Raw genomic sequence first — 17,202 nt, forward strand, 5'->3', positions numbered from 1 at the left:
ATTTTAGGCAGATCTTTTGGGCAGCTTTACCAGGAAACTGCAACTTTGCACTCCCCAGTGGGAAACACTGGCCTATTCCTCGCAAAACACTGGTGGAAGGGATCCAGCAAAGGAAAAATAGACCCATGCCCAGGAAAGTTGGGGTGACTAAGGAAAGTGTCTGTCAGTCAAACCTGGGACAGACATGGTTGGCCAGAATGGGCATGGCCACTGCAAGTGACACCAAAAACTTGGGAAGCCATAATCTCCTAAACAAAAAAGTCCTCTCTTGTTGCTCTCTTGTGCTCTTGGCTAGCCCTTGGCTTCCCTGTGGACCCCATATGCAATGGACTAATGAACTGCAGTGGGAAACACAAATTAAGCTAGCCTGATGTTGGATTGGACTTTGCAGACATGGAAACTCTGTACACTGGCTCTGATTTAAGCTCTACTGAAGCCCCAGCTATACTTCTTACAGGGGCAGGGTTGGGGGGGACAAAAGGAAATGGGACTTTGGAAACTCAAGGATTTAATTCCCCTGAAATAGAGCTTTCTACCATATCTCATCCTTCTGTGTGAGTCTCAGAAAATTCCTATTCTCAGGATATCACAGAAATCCCAGCCCCTCTAACAACTGAGGGAGAATAGGCCCTCTCTCCTCTGTCAACACAAACATATCCCAGACACTTTATCCCTGCATTCTGACACAGTGCTGTAACCCCCCCATTCATTAATAGAAATATGCAACTAAATAAACTACCATTTTGAACAAAAAAACAAAAGCCTTTGGACACTCATTCCTAAAAGCTACCTTCCAATTTTCACTTGTTAGACACAAGAAATAAAGTCTACAGCAATCTCTGATATGAGAAATAAGGCAAATTGTTGATCTTCATGTCCCATTAGTGGCAGAGGACATTGCCAAGGTATTTCAAATGGCATTTGCAGTGAAGTCATTGGCATGCTACTTTTACCTCTCTATTGTCTTGCAGCCAAACCCTGCAATTGTTTAAATGAGAGTCTCAGTAAGGCACTGACAGGTATTCTTGCATACTTAAAAGCCACAGTGGTTATTTGCTGACTTCCTCAAGTATCCATTGTGCCTCTTTTTTTTCTTTTACCTCCAAGAAAATTAGTTCCTTCACACAAAGGAGACAAAGGTTTCCTTCCTTAGTCAAATAATGGCAACTCTGAATACAATTCCATTTTCCACAATGAGAAAACTGGCAATCTGAAGTTGCTGGCACCCTTGGCCATTCCCTCTCCAACACTGGATATAGCTCTAGGTGCCCTAGAAAAAAGTCCATGTGACTCTTCCCCAGGGACCCAGATGTTTTTGGGCTGCACTTCCTCTCCTATCTCCTCAACCCTCTAGTCCTGTCTACATATCTGTCATTTCCAAGTTCTCTGACCCAGGCCTTTTGACAGCAGTGAGATGTGAGGTCAGGTTCTTGAGAGGTCAGGAGCATTAATTTTCTGGCTCCAGGACCCCCTGGAATACCTGCTCTATGGTCAGAGATAAAAGCAGTCTCATTACTGAGCCCAACTCAGACCCCCAGGACCTCAGGCAGGTGGTTGTCACACAAACTCCATGCTGGGTATGGAACTAAATAATGTTTATTTTATCCTTTACAGATCACAAGTACTTCCATGAATGATTTAATCTGATTCTGATTAGCTTTATCTAGAATTAAAGAGGTTGGTGTAATGTCACTGCCATATTTCATATGAGAAAATAGAAACATAGAAGATGCCACAAGTCATCTGAATAAATGGGGGAATCAGTATAAAGTACTGTTGAGTCACACTTCTGTTCCTATAACATTTCTACAACTATTATTCCTAATAACACCACCATCAGCAATAGTAGCATATGAATACTATATTTATGAGTTTTGACAGAAAGAATTCAATGCACAGCATTAGAAAATCAATGCTTCTAATTTAATTTTGTAACTTCAGTTAATAATTATCCGGAAAGTATTTGCTTTTGAATAGGATCACCTACATAATTTGTGAGGCCCAATGGCAAAGGAAAATGGGGGCCTCCTTTTACAAAAATTAAGAATTTCAACACCATGACAGCAGAGCATCAAACCATCTAAGCATAGGGCCCTATAAGACTACACCACATGTGTCAAACACACGGCCCGCGGGCCAAATCCAGCCCTCCAGGCCTTGCAATGTGGCCCACACCGCGCTGTCATCACTGCACTCCGCTGTCAGTTTATGACATTGTCAGTTTATGACTGTTCAGTAAACCATTCGGCCCGCGATTTAGGCTGGATTTTAGATTTTGGCCCCTTCTCTGATTGAGTTCGACACCCCTAGACTACACAGATAAAAAAACTCATGAAGATAGCCCTGCTTTTGAGCCCTCAAGAGACACTTAAGCTTTTTGGTGTGGTTTTTTTAAAATATATTTTTATTTATTCCAGAGAGGAGGGGAGGCAGAGATAGATAGAAATAGCAATGATGAGGAGAATCATTGATCAGCTACCTCCTGCTCGCCCCACACTGGAGATTGAGCCTGCAACCCGGGCATATGCCCTGACCTACTGGTTCATGCTCAACCACAGAACCATGCTGGATGGGCGAGACACTTAAGCTTTAGGATGATGTATAATTGTAGAGAAAATGGAGGAAATATGTTATTGGATCTCTGATTGTTCTGATTTCATGAAAACTTTTGGTTTTGTTACCCTTGTAAATTCATATATCTTCAAGAGTATCATTAGAATTAGAGATGTGCCACAATTCCTGGATGCTAAATCTGTGTATTTTTTTTTCATTGATTTTTGAGATAATGTGCTGCTTGTGGAGTTTTTATTCTTTTTGCTGACCCTTTAAAATACTGTATAAAACAAAAACTGGGAAAGTAGCTCAATCACCATTCCTCTCTCTCTTAGATTCTGCAGTTAAAAAAGGATGCACTGAATATATTAAAACTAATCTAAGCCATGACAAGGAAAAAGGCTTCCTCTGTTAGCCCACTTACAAAAAATAAACAGTGCCATTGAAGGCACAGCCTCACACAAGGCTTTACTAAGTGGTTCTTACAACAGACATACTAGACATTTTCAGTCTGGAAAGATTCAGCCTCCCTCAGCCATAGCTCCTCCCTTCATGATTCTTCCCTAGCCCTCCCACTTCCAAGTCAGAAAACAATTAAAAGAATGCTAAGAACATCATCATATAATTGAGATGAAATGTATAATGTAAAGTTATTTAAGTGCACTATGACATGTCTTAAAAATGAGAACCATGTTTTTTTTTTTGTAAATACAATAATACACAGAAAAGTGTTTTTACTGGGCTGTTTGATATCTTGGAGTTTGGCTTTCTTTACTCCATGATCTACCTTTTCTTGACAAATGACTTACCGTATCTAATTTTAAGATGCTTATGCTTATTTTCTTCACATTTTCACATCTCTGAAATCAGAATGTACCTTTTAATCAATGCAATTTTCCAATCACTGTCATCCAGGAGGCATTTGAAAGGGAGATGTCATTGCCAGTATATACCAAACTTGGTAGTGGCTATTGTAGTATCATAGTCTGACAGTGTTTCCCAAACTTTTGACATATGTGTACCTCTTCTATAATTTTCGTAACACTGAGTACTCCTCGTACGCATGAGAATGTAGAATTAGGCGCAGCTAAGCATGGTGCAGTGCATATCCCCACCAAACTCCGGTGCAACGCGTACCCCCACCAAATTCTTCCCGTACCCCTGTGGGTACTCGTACCACACTTTGGGAAACACTGGTCTATAATAATAAAAGTATAATATGCTAATTAGACTGGATGAAGCTGGGGCTTCAAGGGAAGCCCAGGTTCTGGGTGCTTGCAGGCAGCTGGAGGGAAGCCAGGGAAAGGAAGGCCCACTTTTGCACGAATTTCCTGCATCAGGCCTCTAATATATGATAAAAACATATATCTAAATAAACCAAAAAAAGATATTTCAGTAAATATTAAATTAAAGTTCTACAGATATTAAAGCATTACATCAGATTTTTAATGTTTTTTTCTTAGTGTTACATAAAAACACAATTATGTAAAAAAAAAAAAAAAGATCTCAAATGTGATGAAATACTTCATATCTTCAATAAAATGCAATATCTGCCACTGACTGTTTTGAAATGTTTGAAAGGCTTCACTTGCAGCCATTGAGAAACCATCCAACATTCATATTGGGAAAATTTCTAGATACTAATAAAAGACAACTTTTTAAATTTCTTTAATAAAATGCTGAGGTTTGTTTTGGTCTTTGTTTTTGCTTACAAGTACAGATTTCCCAACCTGGAAGCCCAAACACTAGTAAAAGGTACTGGCTACATCAGAATAGAATAACAGACAAATTATTTCTTTCCTATGGTCATGTTTTGAGAGGAAGTTAGAGCATTCCAATATAAACTCTAGAGCAGTATTATTATATAACTAGGGGCCCAGTGCATGAATTCATGCACCTTGAAAGGAACTGTGGGCCATGAGGCTATGGTGGGCACAGGGATGGGCCTTAGCCCATAATCCCTGAACCTGCCTGGCCCCTCCTGCCATGGTCCCCAGTTCCAGTCTCCCAGTTTCCACCACCACCACTTCCACATACTGATGGCTCTGATTCCACTGGGTGCGAGATGGGCCTGTGCCATCAGTGGGTGCAAGCTGCAGCTGCTGCTCCAATTGCCCCTCAGAAGCAGGGGGAAGTGGAGAAGCACTCGGGTAATCGGGACCAGTGCCAGGTGTTGGCAGTGGGTGCAAGCAGTGGCTCTAGTGCTAGCAGCAGGTGCAAGTGCTGGGTGGGACCATGGTGCATGGGAGCAAAGAATTTTCAGTAACCACCAGAGGCTTTCCCTGATGACAGCAGCCAGTACCCTGCCTTGGTCTGGTGCTCCCACTCACCTGCTCCACCATCCCGCCACGGCTGACGCCTGCCTTATTCTGCACTCTGCTGCCTGCTGCCGACGGGCCGTCATGTTCTGCTCATGCTCCCTGATGGTCAGTCCAAGTCATAGCAACTGGTTGTTCAGTTGTTCTGCAGTTCAGTCTATTTGCAACCACATATGTAATTTTAATTTTTATGTTGCAACACTGTAAAAAGTCTAAAAAGCAGGTGAAATGAATTTTAATAATGTTATTTAATTCAACATATCCAAAATATCATTTTAACATGTAATCAATATTAAGTATTTTATTATGTTTGTCCTGTCTTTGAAATCCAGCATATATTGTTATTTTACACTTATGACATATCACATTTCAAATATTTAATAGCCAACTTGTGGATAGTGGCTCCCATATTGGAAAATGAAGGACATTACATACATTTATCAACAAAATAAAATAATTCCTTCCAGAATATTTTACTCAAACACAATCAGTCACAGAAGCATTCATCAGAAATTCAAGAGTAGCAGCTGTTTCCACTGCACTCTTGTAAATGTAAACTACAATAAATCAGTTATCCCAACAATGACTATATATTGTTCTGAAGCAATTCTTTTTAAGACAGTCTACAACAGTGGTCTTCAAACTAGGCTACTGGTACATGAATACTTTTCAAGAAATATGCAACAGTGAAAGTTTTCAGATACTCACTCTATGGTTCTCAATTTGCATATGTATTCTTGTCTAAAATCGATCTGCTTAAGAAAATGTTTTTTTTCAATTTGCTTAAAACTAAGAATTATTATTCACCTATTCTCAATACTAATCACTTAAATCTGCCATTAACTGAAAAGAAAAGCACTTCCTAACTAATTTCAGTAGACACCATTAATTCCAATTCTATTAAATATGACTGGAATTATTACCTGTACTTCCAAGTGTTTACTTGATAAAACTTATGCATAGGTATTATTGTGATTTCTTTCAGATAAGGTAGATCATTCATTAAACTAGTTAAAATCTGTTCTCTCATATTGTATCTTGAAATATTTTTTCTGATTAAAAGTTAATCCTTATCTTAGTATATAAATAATCACAATTTCTATCTCCTATTATTAAAAACTAGAGGCCCAGTGCATGAAAATTCATGCACTGGAGAGGAGGTACCTCAGCCCAGCCTGCCCCCTCTCACAGTCTGGGAGCCCTCTGGGGTGGAAGGCAACTCAGTGATCAGGGGAAGGCGATGCCCTGTCACACCTGTGCTGCTGCCACTGCTAGAGCACAAGCCTTAGCTGGCCCTGGTTACATAAGCCTAGGGAGGCCCTGGGAGGCTGGGCAGCCACCATCTTAGGCTTGCCTGCACCTTGGGCCAGCCCTGGGCAGCCAAGGGGACAGTGCGCCTGCTGCCCTGGCAGGGCTGAGGGGACTGGACACTGCCATCTGTGGCTGTGGGTGCTGCCACCTTTGAGGGCATGGCAGTCAATTAGCATATTCTCGCCTTATTGGCTATAGGCACTGCCATCTTTGCAATGATGTGAGGGTCCATTAGCATGTGAGGGTTTATTAGATAAGATAAAATATGATGGTTGCTAGACTGATTTTTTTAGTTATATGTATTATTCTCTTTCATCAGTATAGTTGAAAATTTGATTCTGTGGTCTAATTACATTTATAGATATTTAAATTTTTTTTAAATATATATTTTATTTATTTTTTACAGAGAGGAAGGGAGAGAGATAGAGAGCTAGAAACGTCGATGAGAGAGAAACATCAACCAGCTGCCTCTTGCACACCCCCTACCGGGGATGTGCCCGCAACCAAGGTACATGCCCTTGACCGGAATCGAACCCAGGACCTTTCAGTCCGCAGACCGACGCTCTACCACTGAGCCAAACCGGTTTCAGCTAGATATTTAAATTTTTATATAGGGGTTGGCAAAAGTAGGATTACAGCTATGAGTATGTTGAAAAAAAGAGTTTATTCTTGTATTACTATTTGTTAATTATTTTTTATTTATTTGTATTACAATTGTTAACTTACGTTTGCCCACCGCTGTACATGTTTCTTAATTATTTCCAGAAACCAAGCAATAGAGTTCTAACAACATGTATACTTTTTTTTTTATCAAAGACAAACTATGCCTGTCATCTGATTCTTTGTTTTATACGTGAATTATAATGCTGGCTGCATATTACATGAGAAACAAAATTGTTGTTTAATTTCTAAATTTATTTTGAACTGGATATAAATATCATTAAAATTTTAATCTTATAAGTTTGTTAATAAACTTTTTAACAGAGGTGTCCCATAACTGATTTTTCCATGGTTTTAACAATGCTCCTCAGAATGCATAGTAATTCACTTTTTTACATTAAAAATGAACTCAGACACTTTTTCTGAAGGTAAAGATGATTTGGCTGATTATCTTGATATAAACATTGCTTTGCCAATTAAGTTATATTAAAAATATTTTCTATGAAATGATGATCCAAATCTGTGGCCACAAAGCTTTATATTTAAAGGATATAATGAATTAAAGTCATTTTATCAAAGTTGTTATATTGGCTAAGACATTAAGTACTTTTAATTTCTCGACATTTTAAAGTATATTGGATTAAAAATAATGCCTCAAAATGAAAATATTACACATAATAGTTATTTTCAAAATCTTGGTAAGGTCATAAGTAGAATTCCCAGAACTCAGAAATCAATGGCTAATCAACAAATCCTTTTGTAAATTGGGGCTTCGTTGCTTTCCTGCTATTCAAGATAGCTCTAACCAAAATGTCTGTTAAAAACTAAAAATTTTAATTAAATAATTAAATAATTAAAAATAATTTTTGATGACAGGTCATTGTGTGATTTCTGACCCATAACTTGGACACTAATTCCATTCCCTCCTATTTATTTACGGAAACAAAGTTTTCTGAATTCTTATATCTATAATAGTGAAAAATAAGAAAAAAATTATACTGTCCCCTCTGTCTCATTAGAAATAAAAGTCATACTCAGAGTCATGAACTAATTTGGGGGAAATAAACAATCATGCACTTGAAGAATGCATTTCTAATCAAATTCTAGTTTTTATTTTAAATAATTAGTTATCAAAATATATAGTATTTTATACTGGCCTAATAAACTGTATACTACTTATGATTCAATTATAAAGATACTCAGAGGCTTAAAGTTATAGGAAATTATTTTACACTATATATACTTCTTGCAGTGATTTATGATATGGTGAAAATAAAAGGCCTTTAAGCATAAAATTATATTACATTAGGATAAATTATGTATGAGAAGTTGAATGGAATGGCAATTTCAAGGGGATAATGCAATCAAGTAAAATTTCTATTTATTGGTTTTTCTTTACTCTTTTCTTTTAAACCAGCAATGATGAGTATCAAGTTACTATGGTAATTTTAGTTCATTGGATCATGCAAATGTGATTAAGTCATGTTATTTAAAAGCACAAGTATTTATAAATATGCTGGAATAACAGCTACAGGTAATTAAATTTATGATAATAAATTTCAGATGCTAACTTAGAGATGTATGATGGGATAGCTAGCTTCTCAAAATTATTTTAGGTGACCTATAATTAGAAAGTATGAAGACCACTGCTATAGACCACAGTTTCAATAAATTCTAGAGAAAAACTACCAGGGATGGGGGGAGGGGGGGGGTGAAATTTAGAAAGAAAGTTCTATTTTTATATTATAATTATTTTTAGTTTCTGGATATAGCAGAAATCACTATAACTTGCTGTAAACTAGCTTATTTGGCAAAGAGGTTATGCAACTTTTCAATAGGTAAAATTTTAGGAATATTTCTGAGCAATCCACAAATGCTGTACTTACTCGTATGGTCACTAGGTGGCAAATATGCTCTGAGAGGGAAGCCCTATTTCCACTGGATCACTCAAATCTTCCATCTCCTCCTGCAAAAAGGTAAAGGATACAAACAATAGTGACAATCACAACAAACAGCAGGAAGTATTTATTTTAGGTCTTTTCATTTGACAGGGAGTGTAATAAGCCTTTTTGATCTCCGAAAATTTCAGAAATGACCTTGCCTATGAAGTTCATATATTCTTTATTAATATCATTTATGAATAGTATACATCTCTATGATATAAACATGCACTTTGACCACAAAACTCAAACCCTATCCAGCTAAGAACTCTAGCAAAATCAAAAAAGCAACAGCAGCAGAAGCATCTATGACATTCCAAACATGAGGCTATGCCCTTCATTTTCCTGAATCTTCAAATAGTTCTAAGAGGTAAATGCTAATATTACCCCCCCATTTTACAGGTAAGAAAGCAAAATAATGGCCCCAAATTATTGAGCTAGTAAGTGCTGAAGCTGGGATGTAAACACAGGTTTGGTTTGGTTTGTTTTCAAATTCAATAGCCGTGAGCTTTAATATTACATTCTGTGATGTTTCAGTGGTATGTGTGTGTGTGTGTGTGTGTGTGTGTGTGTGTGTGTCTATGTATCTTTCTATATATACCTATTCATGTTTATATTTCTTTTTCCCCCTGCTGTGAGTCTATGCCTGTGAATCTGTGCATGTGGAAGTGTGTGTGTGTGACCACACAACATGTGCACTCCAGATCTCTTAGAAAACATTCTGGTAATTTCCACATTTGCTTGAATACAATCATCAGAGGGAGCTTAATAACTTTCATTTTCTCTTTAAGAGGCTATTAAAAACATACATTAAAAGCCACAGCTTCCTTTGAAAAAGTATTTACTCATGTGTCCTTGTATATGTGGTTGAATCTTTATATTTTCATATGTATAAATCTGCATAAGTCTCTATGTCTGTTTCTTTTTTAGCATATTAAGTCCATGTATATATTTATTATATGCTTATGTTGGCAGGTGTATATGTGTGCACATTCACATATTTAATGTACATTTAGGACTGAGGGCTATATGAGCATAGCAGTACATTTGTAGATCAGTGTGTGTGTGTGTTTGTGTGTGTGTGTGTGTGTGTGTGTGTGTGTGTGTGAGAGAGAGAGAGAGAGAGAGAGAGAGAGAGAGAGAGAGAGAGAGAGAGAATGCATGCCAATTGTGCATGTTGACATGTAAGGGTGTATATCTGTGCATGAGTCCCTCTGAATATGCCTGTATTTTTAGTGTGTCTAGGACCGCATTGACTGTAGATATATATGTATATCCTTTACTTTTATATAATGAGGATGTTGTGTATTTGTGTGGGGGTACATATGGCACCTGTGTATACATCATATGCATGTGACTCTGGGAGCATGAGCCACTAAGTACATGTTTAAAATACATGTATCTACCTATGAATGAATCTATTTCTGTGTTTGTGTAAATGTGTCTGTGTCTCTGAAAATCAGAAAACACGCACTTGTTTCTGCTTATGAAGGACTCTATGCATGTCTATGGGTATATATGCACAGATACAAACACACATGTGCCTGTGTGGGTTTGTGTATACTTGTGTACAGTTCTGCATAAATGTCTTGGGGTGTCCCAGAATGTGCCTCATGAGCCTCCAGAAGCATCTATGTTTTTATATTGTGTATGTGTGTGCACCTGTGTTTTTCCATCTTTGAGGTTATGAATCAGTAAACACATTGTCTGGATGGCATATATACACCTCTGTGTGCTTCTTTAGTCTGTACAAGTATGGAGTGTATATTTATAACTATATGTTGTTCTGTGCCTACACACAGAGCTGTGGGCATTTGCATGTTACTCTATGTATGCATATGTGTATCCATGTACACATGAAATCACACCTGATGGGACTCTGGATGTTATGTTTGCATTGTTCAAACAAATATTCTTGGTTATGGCTTTAAGAACATATGGTCTATATGATTATGACACACATGTGGCTCTATTTCAGTATGAACATCTATGACACTGCATGTGTGTATGTGTGTGTGTATATTCTGTTGTGTATATATATTCTGTTGTGTATATTCTTGTCTATGATGAATATCTGTGTATGTAGGTGTGAGCACTTTCTTCTGAACAGACTTCTGGTCATTTACACAGCTGCTTTTCTACAATATAGCCAGCCTGAATGGGGTCAAAATTTTCTTCCTATTCTTGAAGTAGCCAAGAAAATAGACATCAAAAGATAGCTTCCTTTAAAAAATAATTATTTAAGATGATAACTATGGCCTAATAACATAAGATTTTTATAATCTCAACACAAAAAAACAGGTGGCTGCTCAGATCTTCAAATTCTACTGCCATGGTTATAAACCCTTCCACATACCTATCTTCCTTCCCATCTTTGGCCCTATGTAGGGCCCACATTCTGTTCCCTTCCACCTTCTGCTTCCTCAGCCATGCCTATTACAAAGGGCTCCAAAATTACTTCTACTTTCTGTCCTAGGAGACAGAAACCAGTGTCACCCCATTTATAAATGAGGACTAGAATCAGAGAGTTATAGTGCATTGTGTGGGTCACATGGCCAATTATTGGCAGAGGTAGAATTAAAAACCAGACATGACTGACACTGAATCCATATTCTGTCTCCTCTACCACTGGCCATTTCTACTATCATATGTGCCTAGATCCCAGCACCAATTAAGTGTTGGAGCCAAGCCTTGGAGCAGGAATGTTTGCCTCCAAAGACTGTTCTGAACCTTGATTCTTTGCAGAAATCATCTCATTTAAATCTCCAAATTGCCCAAAAGGAAGTATTTCATCATGTTTACAAATGGGTATACAGACTCAAAAAAGTGAAGATTCTTGCCAAAGATCTGTGTGAGCATGTCATTCCTCAGTTTGTATCCTATGAAACAGCATATTGTGTGGACCTCAGAAGTAAAGCTAAATGTTCTAGAGTATATATAGAAAGTCTATATATATATATAGTTGCCTTTCTGGTTCTTGTAGACTTTCTAAGCATTTTGTAGCAATGTTTGTTATTTTTAAAGATATCTGTAAAGTTAGGGCAAATCTGTATGTTGTGAGATGAATGTCTGTTGTGGATTATGCCTCCCTATGTATGTAGTAGTATGAGTCTGTGAGAACCATGGGAGTGAACCCCAGTCTTCTGGGCCAGTCTCTGGGTTAGGTAGCATGTCTCTGTGTAGTGTTCTAAGGTTAGGTGTTGTGGGGTGAGTCAGGTGAAATGAGGTGAGTCTGAGTGTGAAAGAGAAAATCTTTCTGTTACAGGGGAAGTCTCTTTATATTGTGGATTGAATCTATGATTTGGGGGGTGACGAATCTTATGTTGTGGGGTGAGTCTGTCTGAAGGAAAGTGGATCTAGGTGTTATGAAACAAAGAAGTGTGCAGTAAATCAGATTCGGAACAACAGTGCCCCAGCAACAACATAACCCATGGCTGAAGGTGGAATCAAGCAGACCTGCAAGAAATCAGGCTCCCACCTCTCTGGTTTCAGGGTGCATCACCCTAGAACTGCCACTGCCAAGTCACTGCAGCTTGGCAGCTCCTGCATTGAGCGTCTACCCCCTGGTGGTCAGTGCACATCATAGCTACTGGTTGGATGAAAACTTAGCATATTAGCCTTTTATGTATATACTAGAGGCCCGGTGCATGAAATTCGTGCATGAGAGGGTGTATCCCTCAGCTCAACCTGTACCCTCTCCAATCTGGGACCTCTCAAGGGATCTCCGACTGCCCGTTTGTCATGCACTGGGCCTCTAGTCCTATCTAATAAAAGGGTAATATGCAAATTGACTATCACTCCAACACACAAAATGGCTGCCCCCATGTGGACACAAAATGGCCACCACAAGATGGCTGCCACAAGATGGCCAGCAGGGGAGGGCAGTTGTGGGTGATCAGGCCAGCAGGGGAGGGCAGTTGGGAGAGACCAGGCCTGCAAGGGAGGGCAATTGGAGGTGATGTGGAGATGAATGTGTGTTGTCACATTCATCTATGCATTGTGAGAGGGATGTCTGACTGCCCTCTCACAATCCAGGACTGCTGGCTCAAACTATTTGCCTGCCTGCCTGCCTAATCATTCCCACTCCCCTGCCAGCCTGATTGATGCCTAACTGCTACCCTGTCAGCCCAGTTTCCCCTAACTGTCTTCCCCTGCAGGCCTGGTCACCCCCAACTGCCCTCCCCTGCTGGCCCGGTCACCCCTAGCTGCCCTCCCTTGCCAGCCTGGTTTTCCATACTGCCCTCCCTTGCTGGCCTGGTTGTCACCAACTGCCCTCCCCTGAAGGCCTAGTCCCCCAACTGCCTCCCCTGCAGGCTGGTCCCTCCCAACTTCCCTCCTCTGCCCGCTTGGTCACCACTAACTACCCTCCCCTGCTGGCCTGATCACCCACAACTGCCCTCCCCTGCTGGCCATCTTGTGGCAGCCATCTTGTGGTGGCCATTTTGTGTTCACATGGGGGCAGCCATTTTGTGTGTTGGAGTGACAATCAATTTTCATATTACTCTTTTATTAGATAAGACTAGAGGCCCAGGCCGAAACCGGTTTGGCTCAATGGATAGAGCATCAGCTTGGGGACTGAAAGGTCCCGGGTTCGATTCCGGTCAAGGGCATGTACCTTGGTTGCGGGCATATCCCCAGTAGGGGGTGTGCAGGAGGCAGCTGATCGATGACTCTCTCATCGATGTTTCTAACTCTCTATCTCTCTCCCTTCCTCACTGTACAAAATCAATAAAATATATTTAAAAAAAAAAAAAAAAAAAGACTAGAGGCCCAGTGCATGAAATTCATGCACAGGGGTGCGTGTCCCTCAGCCTAGCCTGCACCCTCTCCAATCTGAGACCTCTCAAGGGATGAGATCAGGCCTAAACGGGCAGTCAGAAATCCCTTTCACAATCCAAGACTGCTGGCTCTCAACTGCTTGCCTGTTTACCTTCCTGATTGCCCTTAACTGCTTCTGCCTGCCAGCCTGATCACCCCCTAACCACTCCCCTGCCAGCTTGGTTGATGCCTAACTGCTCCCATGCCAGCCATATTGCCCCTAACTGCCCTCCCCTGCAGGCCTGGGTCCCCCCCAACTGTCCTTCCCTGCAGGCCTGGTCACCCTCAACTGTCCTCCTGGGCCACCATGGTCACCCTAACTATCCTCCCCTGCAGGCTTGATCACCCCCAACTGCTATCCGTTGCAGGCCTAGTCCTTCCCAACTGCCCTCCCCTGGCGGCCATCTTGTGTCCACATGGGGGCAGCCATCTTGTGTATTGGAGTAACAGTCAATTTGCATATTACTCTTTTATTAGATAGGATATATGAGTTGCATGATTTGTAAGTAAATTGTAGGTCCTGTGATGAGTTTCTTGTGGTGTCAGACTACCAATAGTATGACTCTTGTGTACACTGTGATATTATTCTCTACATTAAGGGAGGCATAGCTAAGGGGTGTGAGGTAAGGGGTGTGCATTGTTGGTTGTCTCTATGAATTATGGGTCACATGGATCCTGAGCATCTGGTTTGGAGTGACTGTGCTTTGTGTAAGTGAGTTTAGTGTTGTTTATTTTATGACTGTGATTTTTGGATATACTGTCAGGGAAATCTATGAATTGTGGAACATGTCCTCACATTTTAGGGCATGACTAGATATTGTGGTCTATAATAACAGCCTATACATTGTGGGATATATTATGATGGCATAAGACTGTGTGTCAAGGGTTGATTCTAGAGATTCTACAGTAAATCACTGTGTCATAGGCGCAGTCTTTGTATTTTAGGGTACGTATGTGCTTTGTGGGAAATCTATGTGAGTTTTTTTTTAATTTTTAAATGTGTTTTAAAAATCTCTTGGGTGTGGGTTTGTGCCATAGTATGGCATTTCAGCAGGTTGTGGTCCAAAGTTGTGCATGATAGTGCAAACCTGCATTATATAACCTATTTCTGGTTGTTGTATTGGATGTGTCCTGGTGTTGTCAAGAGACTGTGGCTTATTAGGGGAAAGTGCGGATGTGAGAGAGCTTGTATTTGTTCTGTGGGATCACTCTGTGTATAGTAAGACATATCTGCTTTATGGTATAATTCTGTGTTGTGTGGTATGCCAGTGTGTAACTGAGAATGTCTTGAGTTTTGGATCTTTATGTTGGGTGATGATTTTTTGTGTGGGGTGAGGTTGTGTGGTAGGGCATGGCTGTGGATCACAGGGTATCTCTCAATAGTATGGGGCAAGTCTGTATATCATGAGGCTTGTCTATAGTAATGTGGGTCATGTACTGATTTTGTGGGGTGATGATATGATACTTTGTGTATGTAGGAGAGTCTGGGTATGGAGGAGCATGTTAGTGCATTGTGGGGAGAACTTTATATGAGTTAAGTTTGTAGGTTATGATTTGATTCTAGGTGATTTGGAGTAATAGTGTCAATAATAAAAGTTTAAAAATTAATTTGCATTTGGAGAAATTCTGAGCATGATGTGGTCATTCTGGGATGGTTGGGAGTATCTATGTATTTTCAAGGGATTTTGTACATTGTCGGATGCATATTTTCATTGGAAGTTTTACCAAAGTGTTGTGGGGGTGAGTATGTGCACCATAGACTGTGTCTAGGTTATAGGTCACATGTAACTTGTGGTGTAAGGCTATATTATAAAGCATTTCCGTTGAAGAATACAAATGTGCACTATGGAGTCTGCCTCCATCCTGTGGAGCAAGCCTGTGTGTCTCATGGCAATTTTGGGTGCTGGGAACACAGGTTTTCTTTGTAGGTTACTTACCTTGTGGAGAGACCATGTGTGTAGTGGGATGAATCTGTATATCAGAATGGAATTTTGTGTTTGTGGTAGAAACCTTTCTGTCATGGGGTATATCTGTCTACAGTAAGATAGCTATGTGAATATATTATGGAGATAATTTATGCATTATGACATGTCTTAGTGGCTAGACTGAATTTTGGAGTGTGGCTGGATGTCTGTGGTCAATTCTTACTATAGTGGGGTGAGTTTACTTTGTAAAGATGTACATTATAGGGTGATTTTTTTTGTATTGTGGAACTTACCTCTGTGTTATAGGATAAGTCTGGGCATTGTGGGGTAAGCCTGTTCATTGTAAGTGCATTATAAGTATTATGAGACATTTCGGTAGTATAGGGTATAAGGCTGAGTTTTGATGCAAACCTATGTATAATACTAATATTGAATGACTATTTATGAAGCAAGTCTTGGCATTACTTTGGAGAATTTCCGTCTTGTGAGATAAATGTGTGCATTGTGATGCAATTCCGTGTGCTGTTATGGGAGTCTCATGTCATGGGGAATGTGTGGCATTGATGTAGATGTTAGAAGTGAGTGTAGAGTTATGGAAGAAATTGGGCATTGTAAGGCTCATATGCATGTTGTGGATTGTTTCTTGGTGTTGTGCTGCGCATTTGTGTATTTTGAGGCATATCTAGTGGTTGTGGTGTACTCTGAGTTAATTATTTGCTTTGTGAATGAGTATTTGCATTGTGTGATAACCCTATTTGTAGGGGTGAAAGTCTATGAATTGTAGAGTAAATTTGGAAGTAGTGTAAAATTCTACACATTGTGGGGCAAATCTATTTTTCTGTGGCATGTTTTAGAGCTATTGGATAAGTCTATGCTGGTGGAAAAGGGTTTGAGTCTATGTGTTTGATGATGTGACCAGACATTATTAATTGGTTCATTCATTATTGAGTGGATGTTCTTAGAAATGTTTGCAAGTTGTTATGCAATACTGTGTGTTTCTGGGGAGTATATCTTATGAAGCATATTTGTGTATTGTGGGATGCATTGTTATATATACAAGAATTGTGGGTGAAGTTGTGTGTTTTGGAATGAATGTACTATGAAATTAATTTGAACACTGTATGGAGAAGACGGTAATGTTATTGCATTCTGTACATTGTTTTGGGAGTGTCTAAGTTGTGATTGGTGTCTGCACATTGTAATGTGTGCCTGGGCATTGTGGGACAAATGTGAGTTGTGAATTGATTCTATGTGAGGGTTAATGTATGTGTTATGCTTTGTTTCATGTGAGGTGAGTTTTGTGTATTTTGGGCTGAGTGTGAGGGTTAGTGCAAATGTAGGGATTGTGTGGTGTATGGTGGGGTGAATCATTGTCTGGGGTAGATTTCTGAGATGTTGGTCATAGTTGCGCAATATGATGCAATTCTATACATTGTAGAACACCTCAAAAACGTGTAAGCTGAATTTGAGTGCTGTTGTTTCTATCCATTGCAGGGCAACCATAAGCTTGGTAAAGGTGTTTCAATGGGACATGTTTTCATGTTATATTATGAATTCGAAGCTATTTTTAGAGCCTGTGTGTTGTATTGTGAGTTTGAGATTTTGGGTTCTATCTGTCTGTTTTGGTACAAATCTGAAATTTGTGGAGCTAGTGCCGTGTGAGGCAGAGTGTGTGTT

At 39.6% G+C, this 17,202-nt stretch overlaps 1 protein-coding gene across 3 annotated transcripts in view; it reads right to left on the reverse strand.

The window, feature by feature from the left end:
• The window catches only part of LOC311615036 (nucleolar and coiled-body phosphoprotein 1-like), a 49,182-nt gene that overhangs the window by 20,883 nt on the left and 11,097 nt on the right, over positions 1-17,202 (reverse strand). For 2 of the 3 annotated variants that reach the window (XM_084870203.1, XM_084870204.1), the window contains exons 3-4: positions 8,729-8,808; positions 4,884-5,028 (exon numbers count right to left, since the gene is read on the reverse strand). The gene's annotated coding sequence lies outside the window, so the exon portion shown is untranslated. Of the gene's footprint in view, positions 1-4,883; positions 5,084-8,728; positions 8,809-17,202 lie in introns of all 3 variants that reach the window. The other variant, XM_084870202.1, reaches the window with a different exon arrangement.

Source organism: Pipistrellus hanaki (assembly GCF_964339955.1).
Source record: "Pipistrellus hanaki genome assembly, chromosome: X".
Lineage (NCBI taxonomy): Eukaryota > Metazoa > Chordata > Mammalia > Chiroptera > Vespertilionidae > Pipistrellus > Pipistrellus hanaki.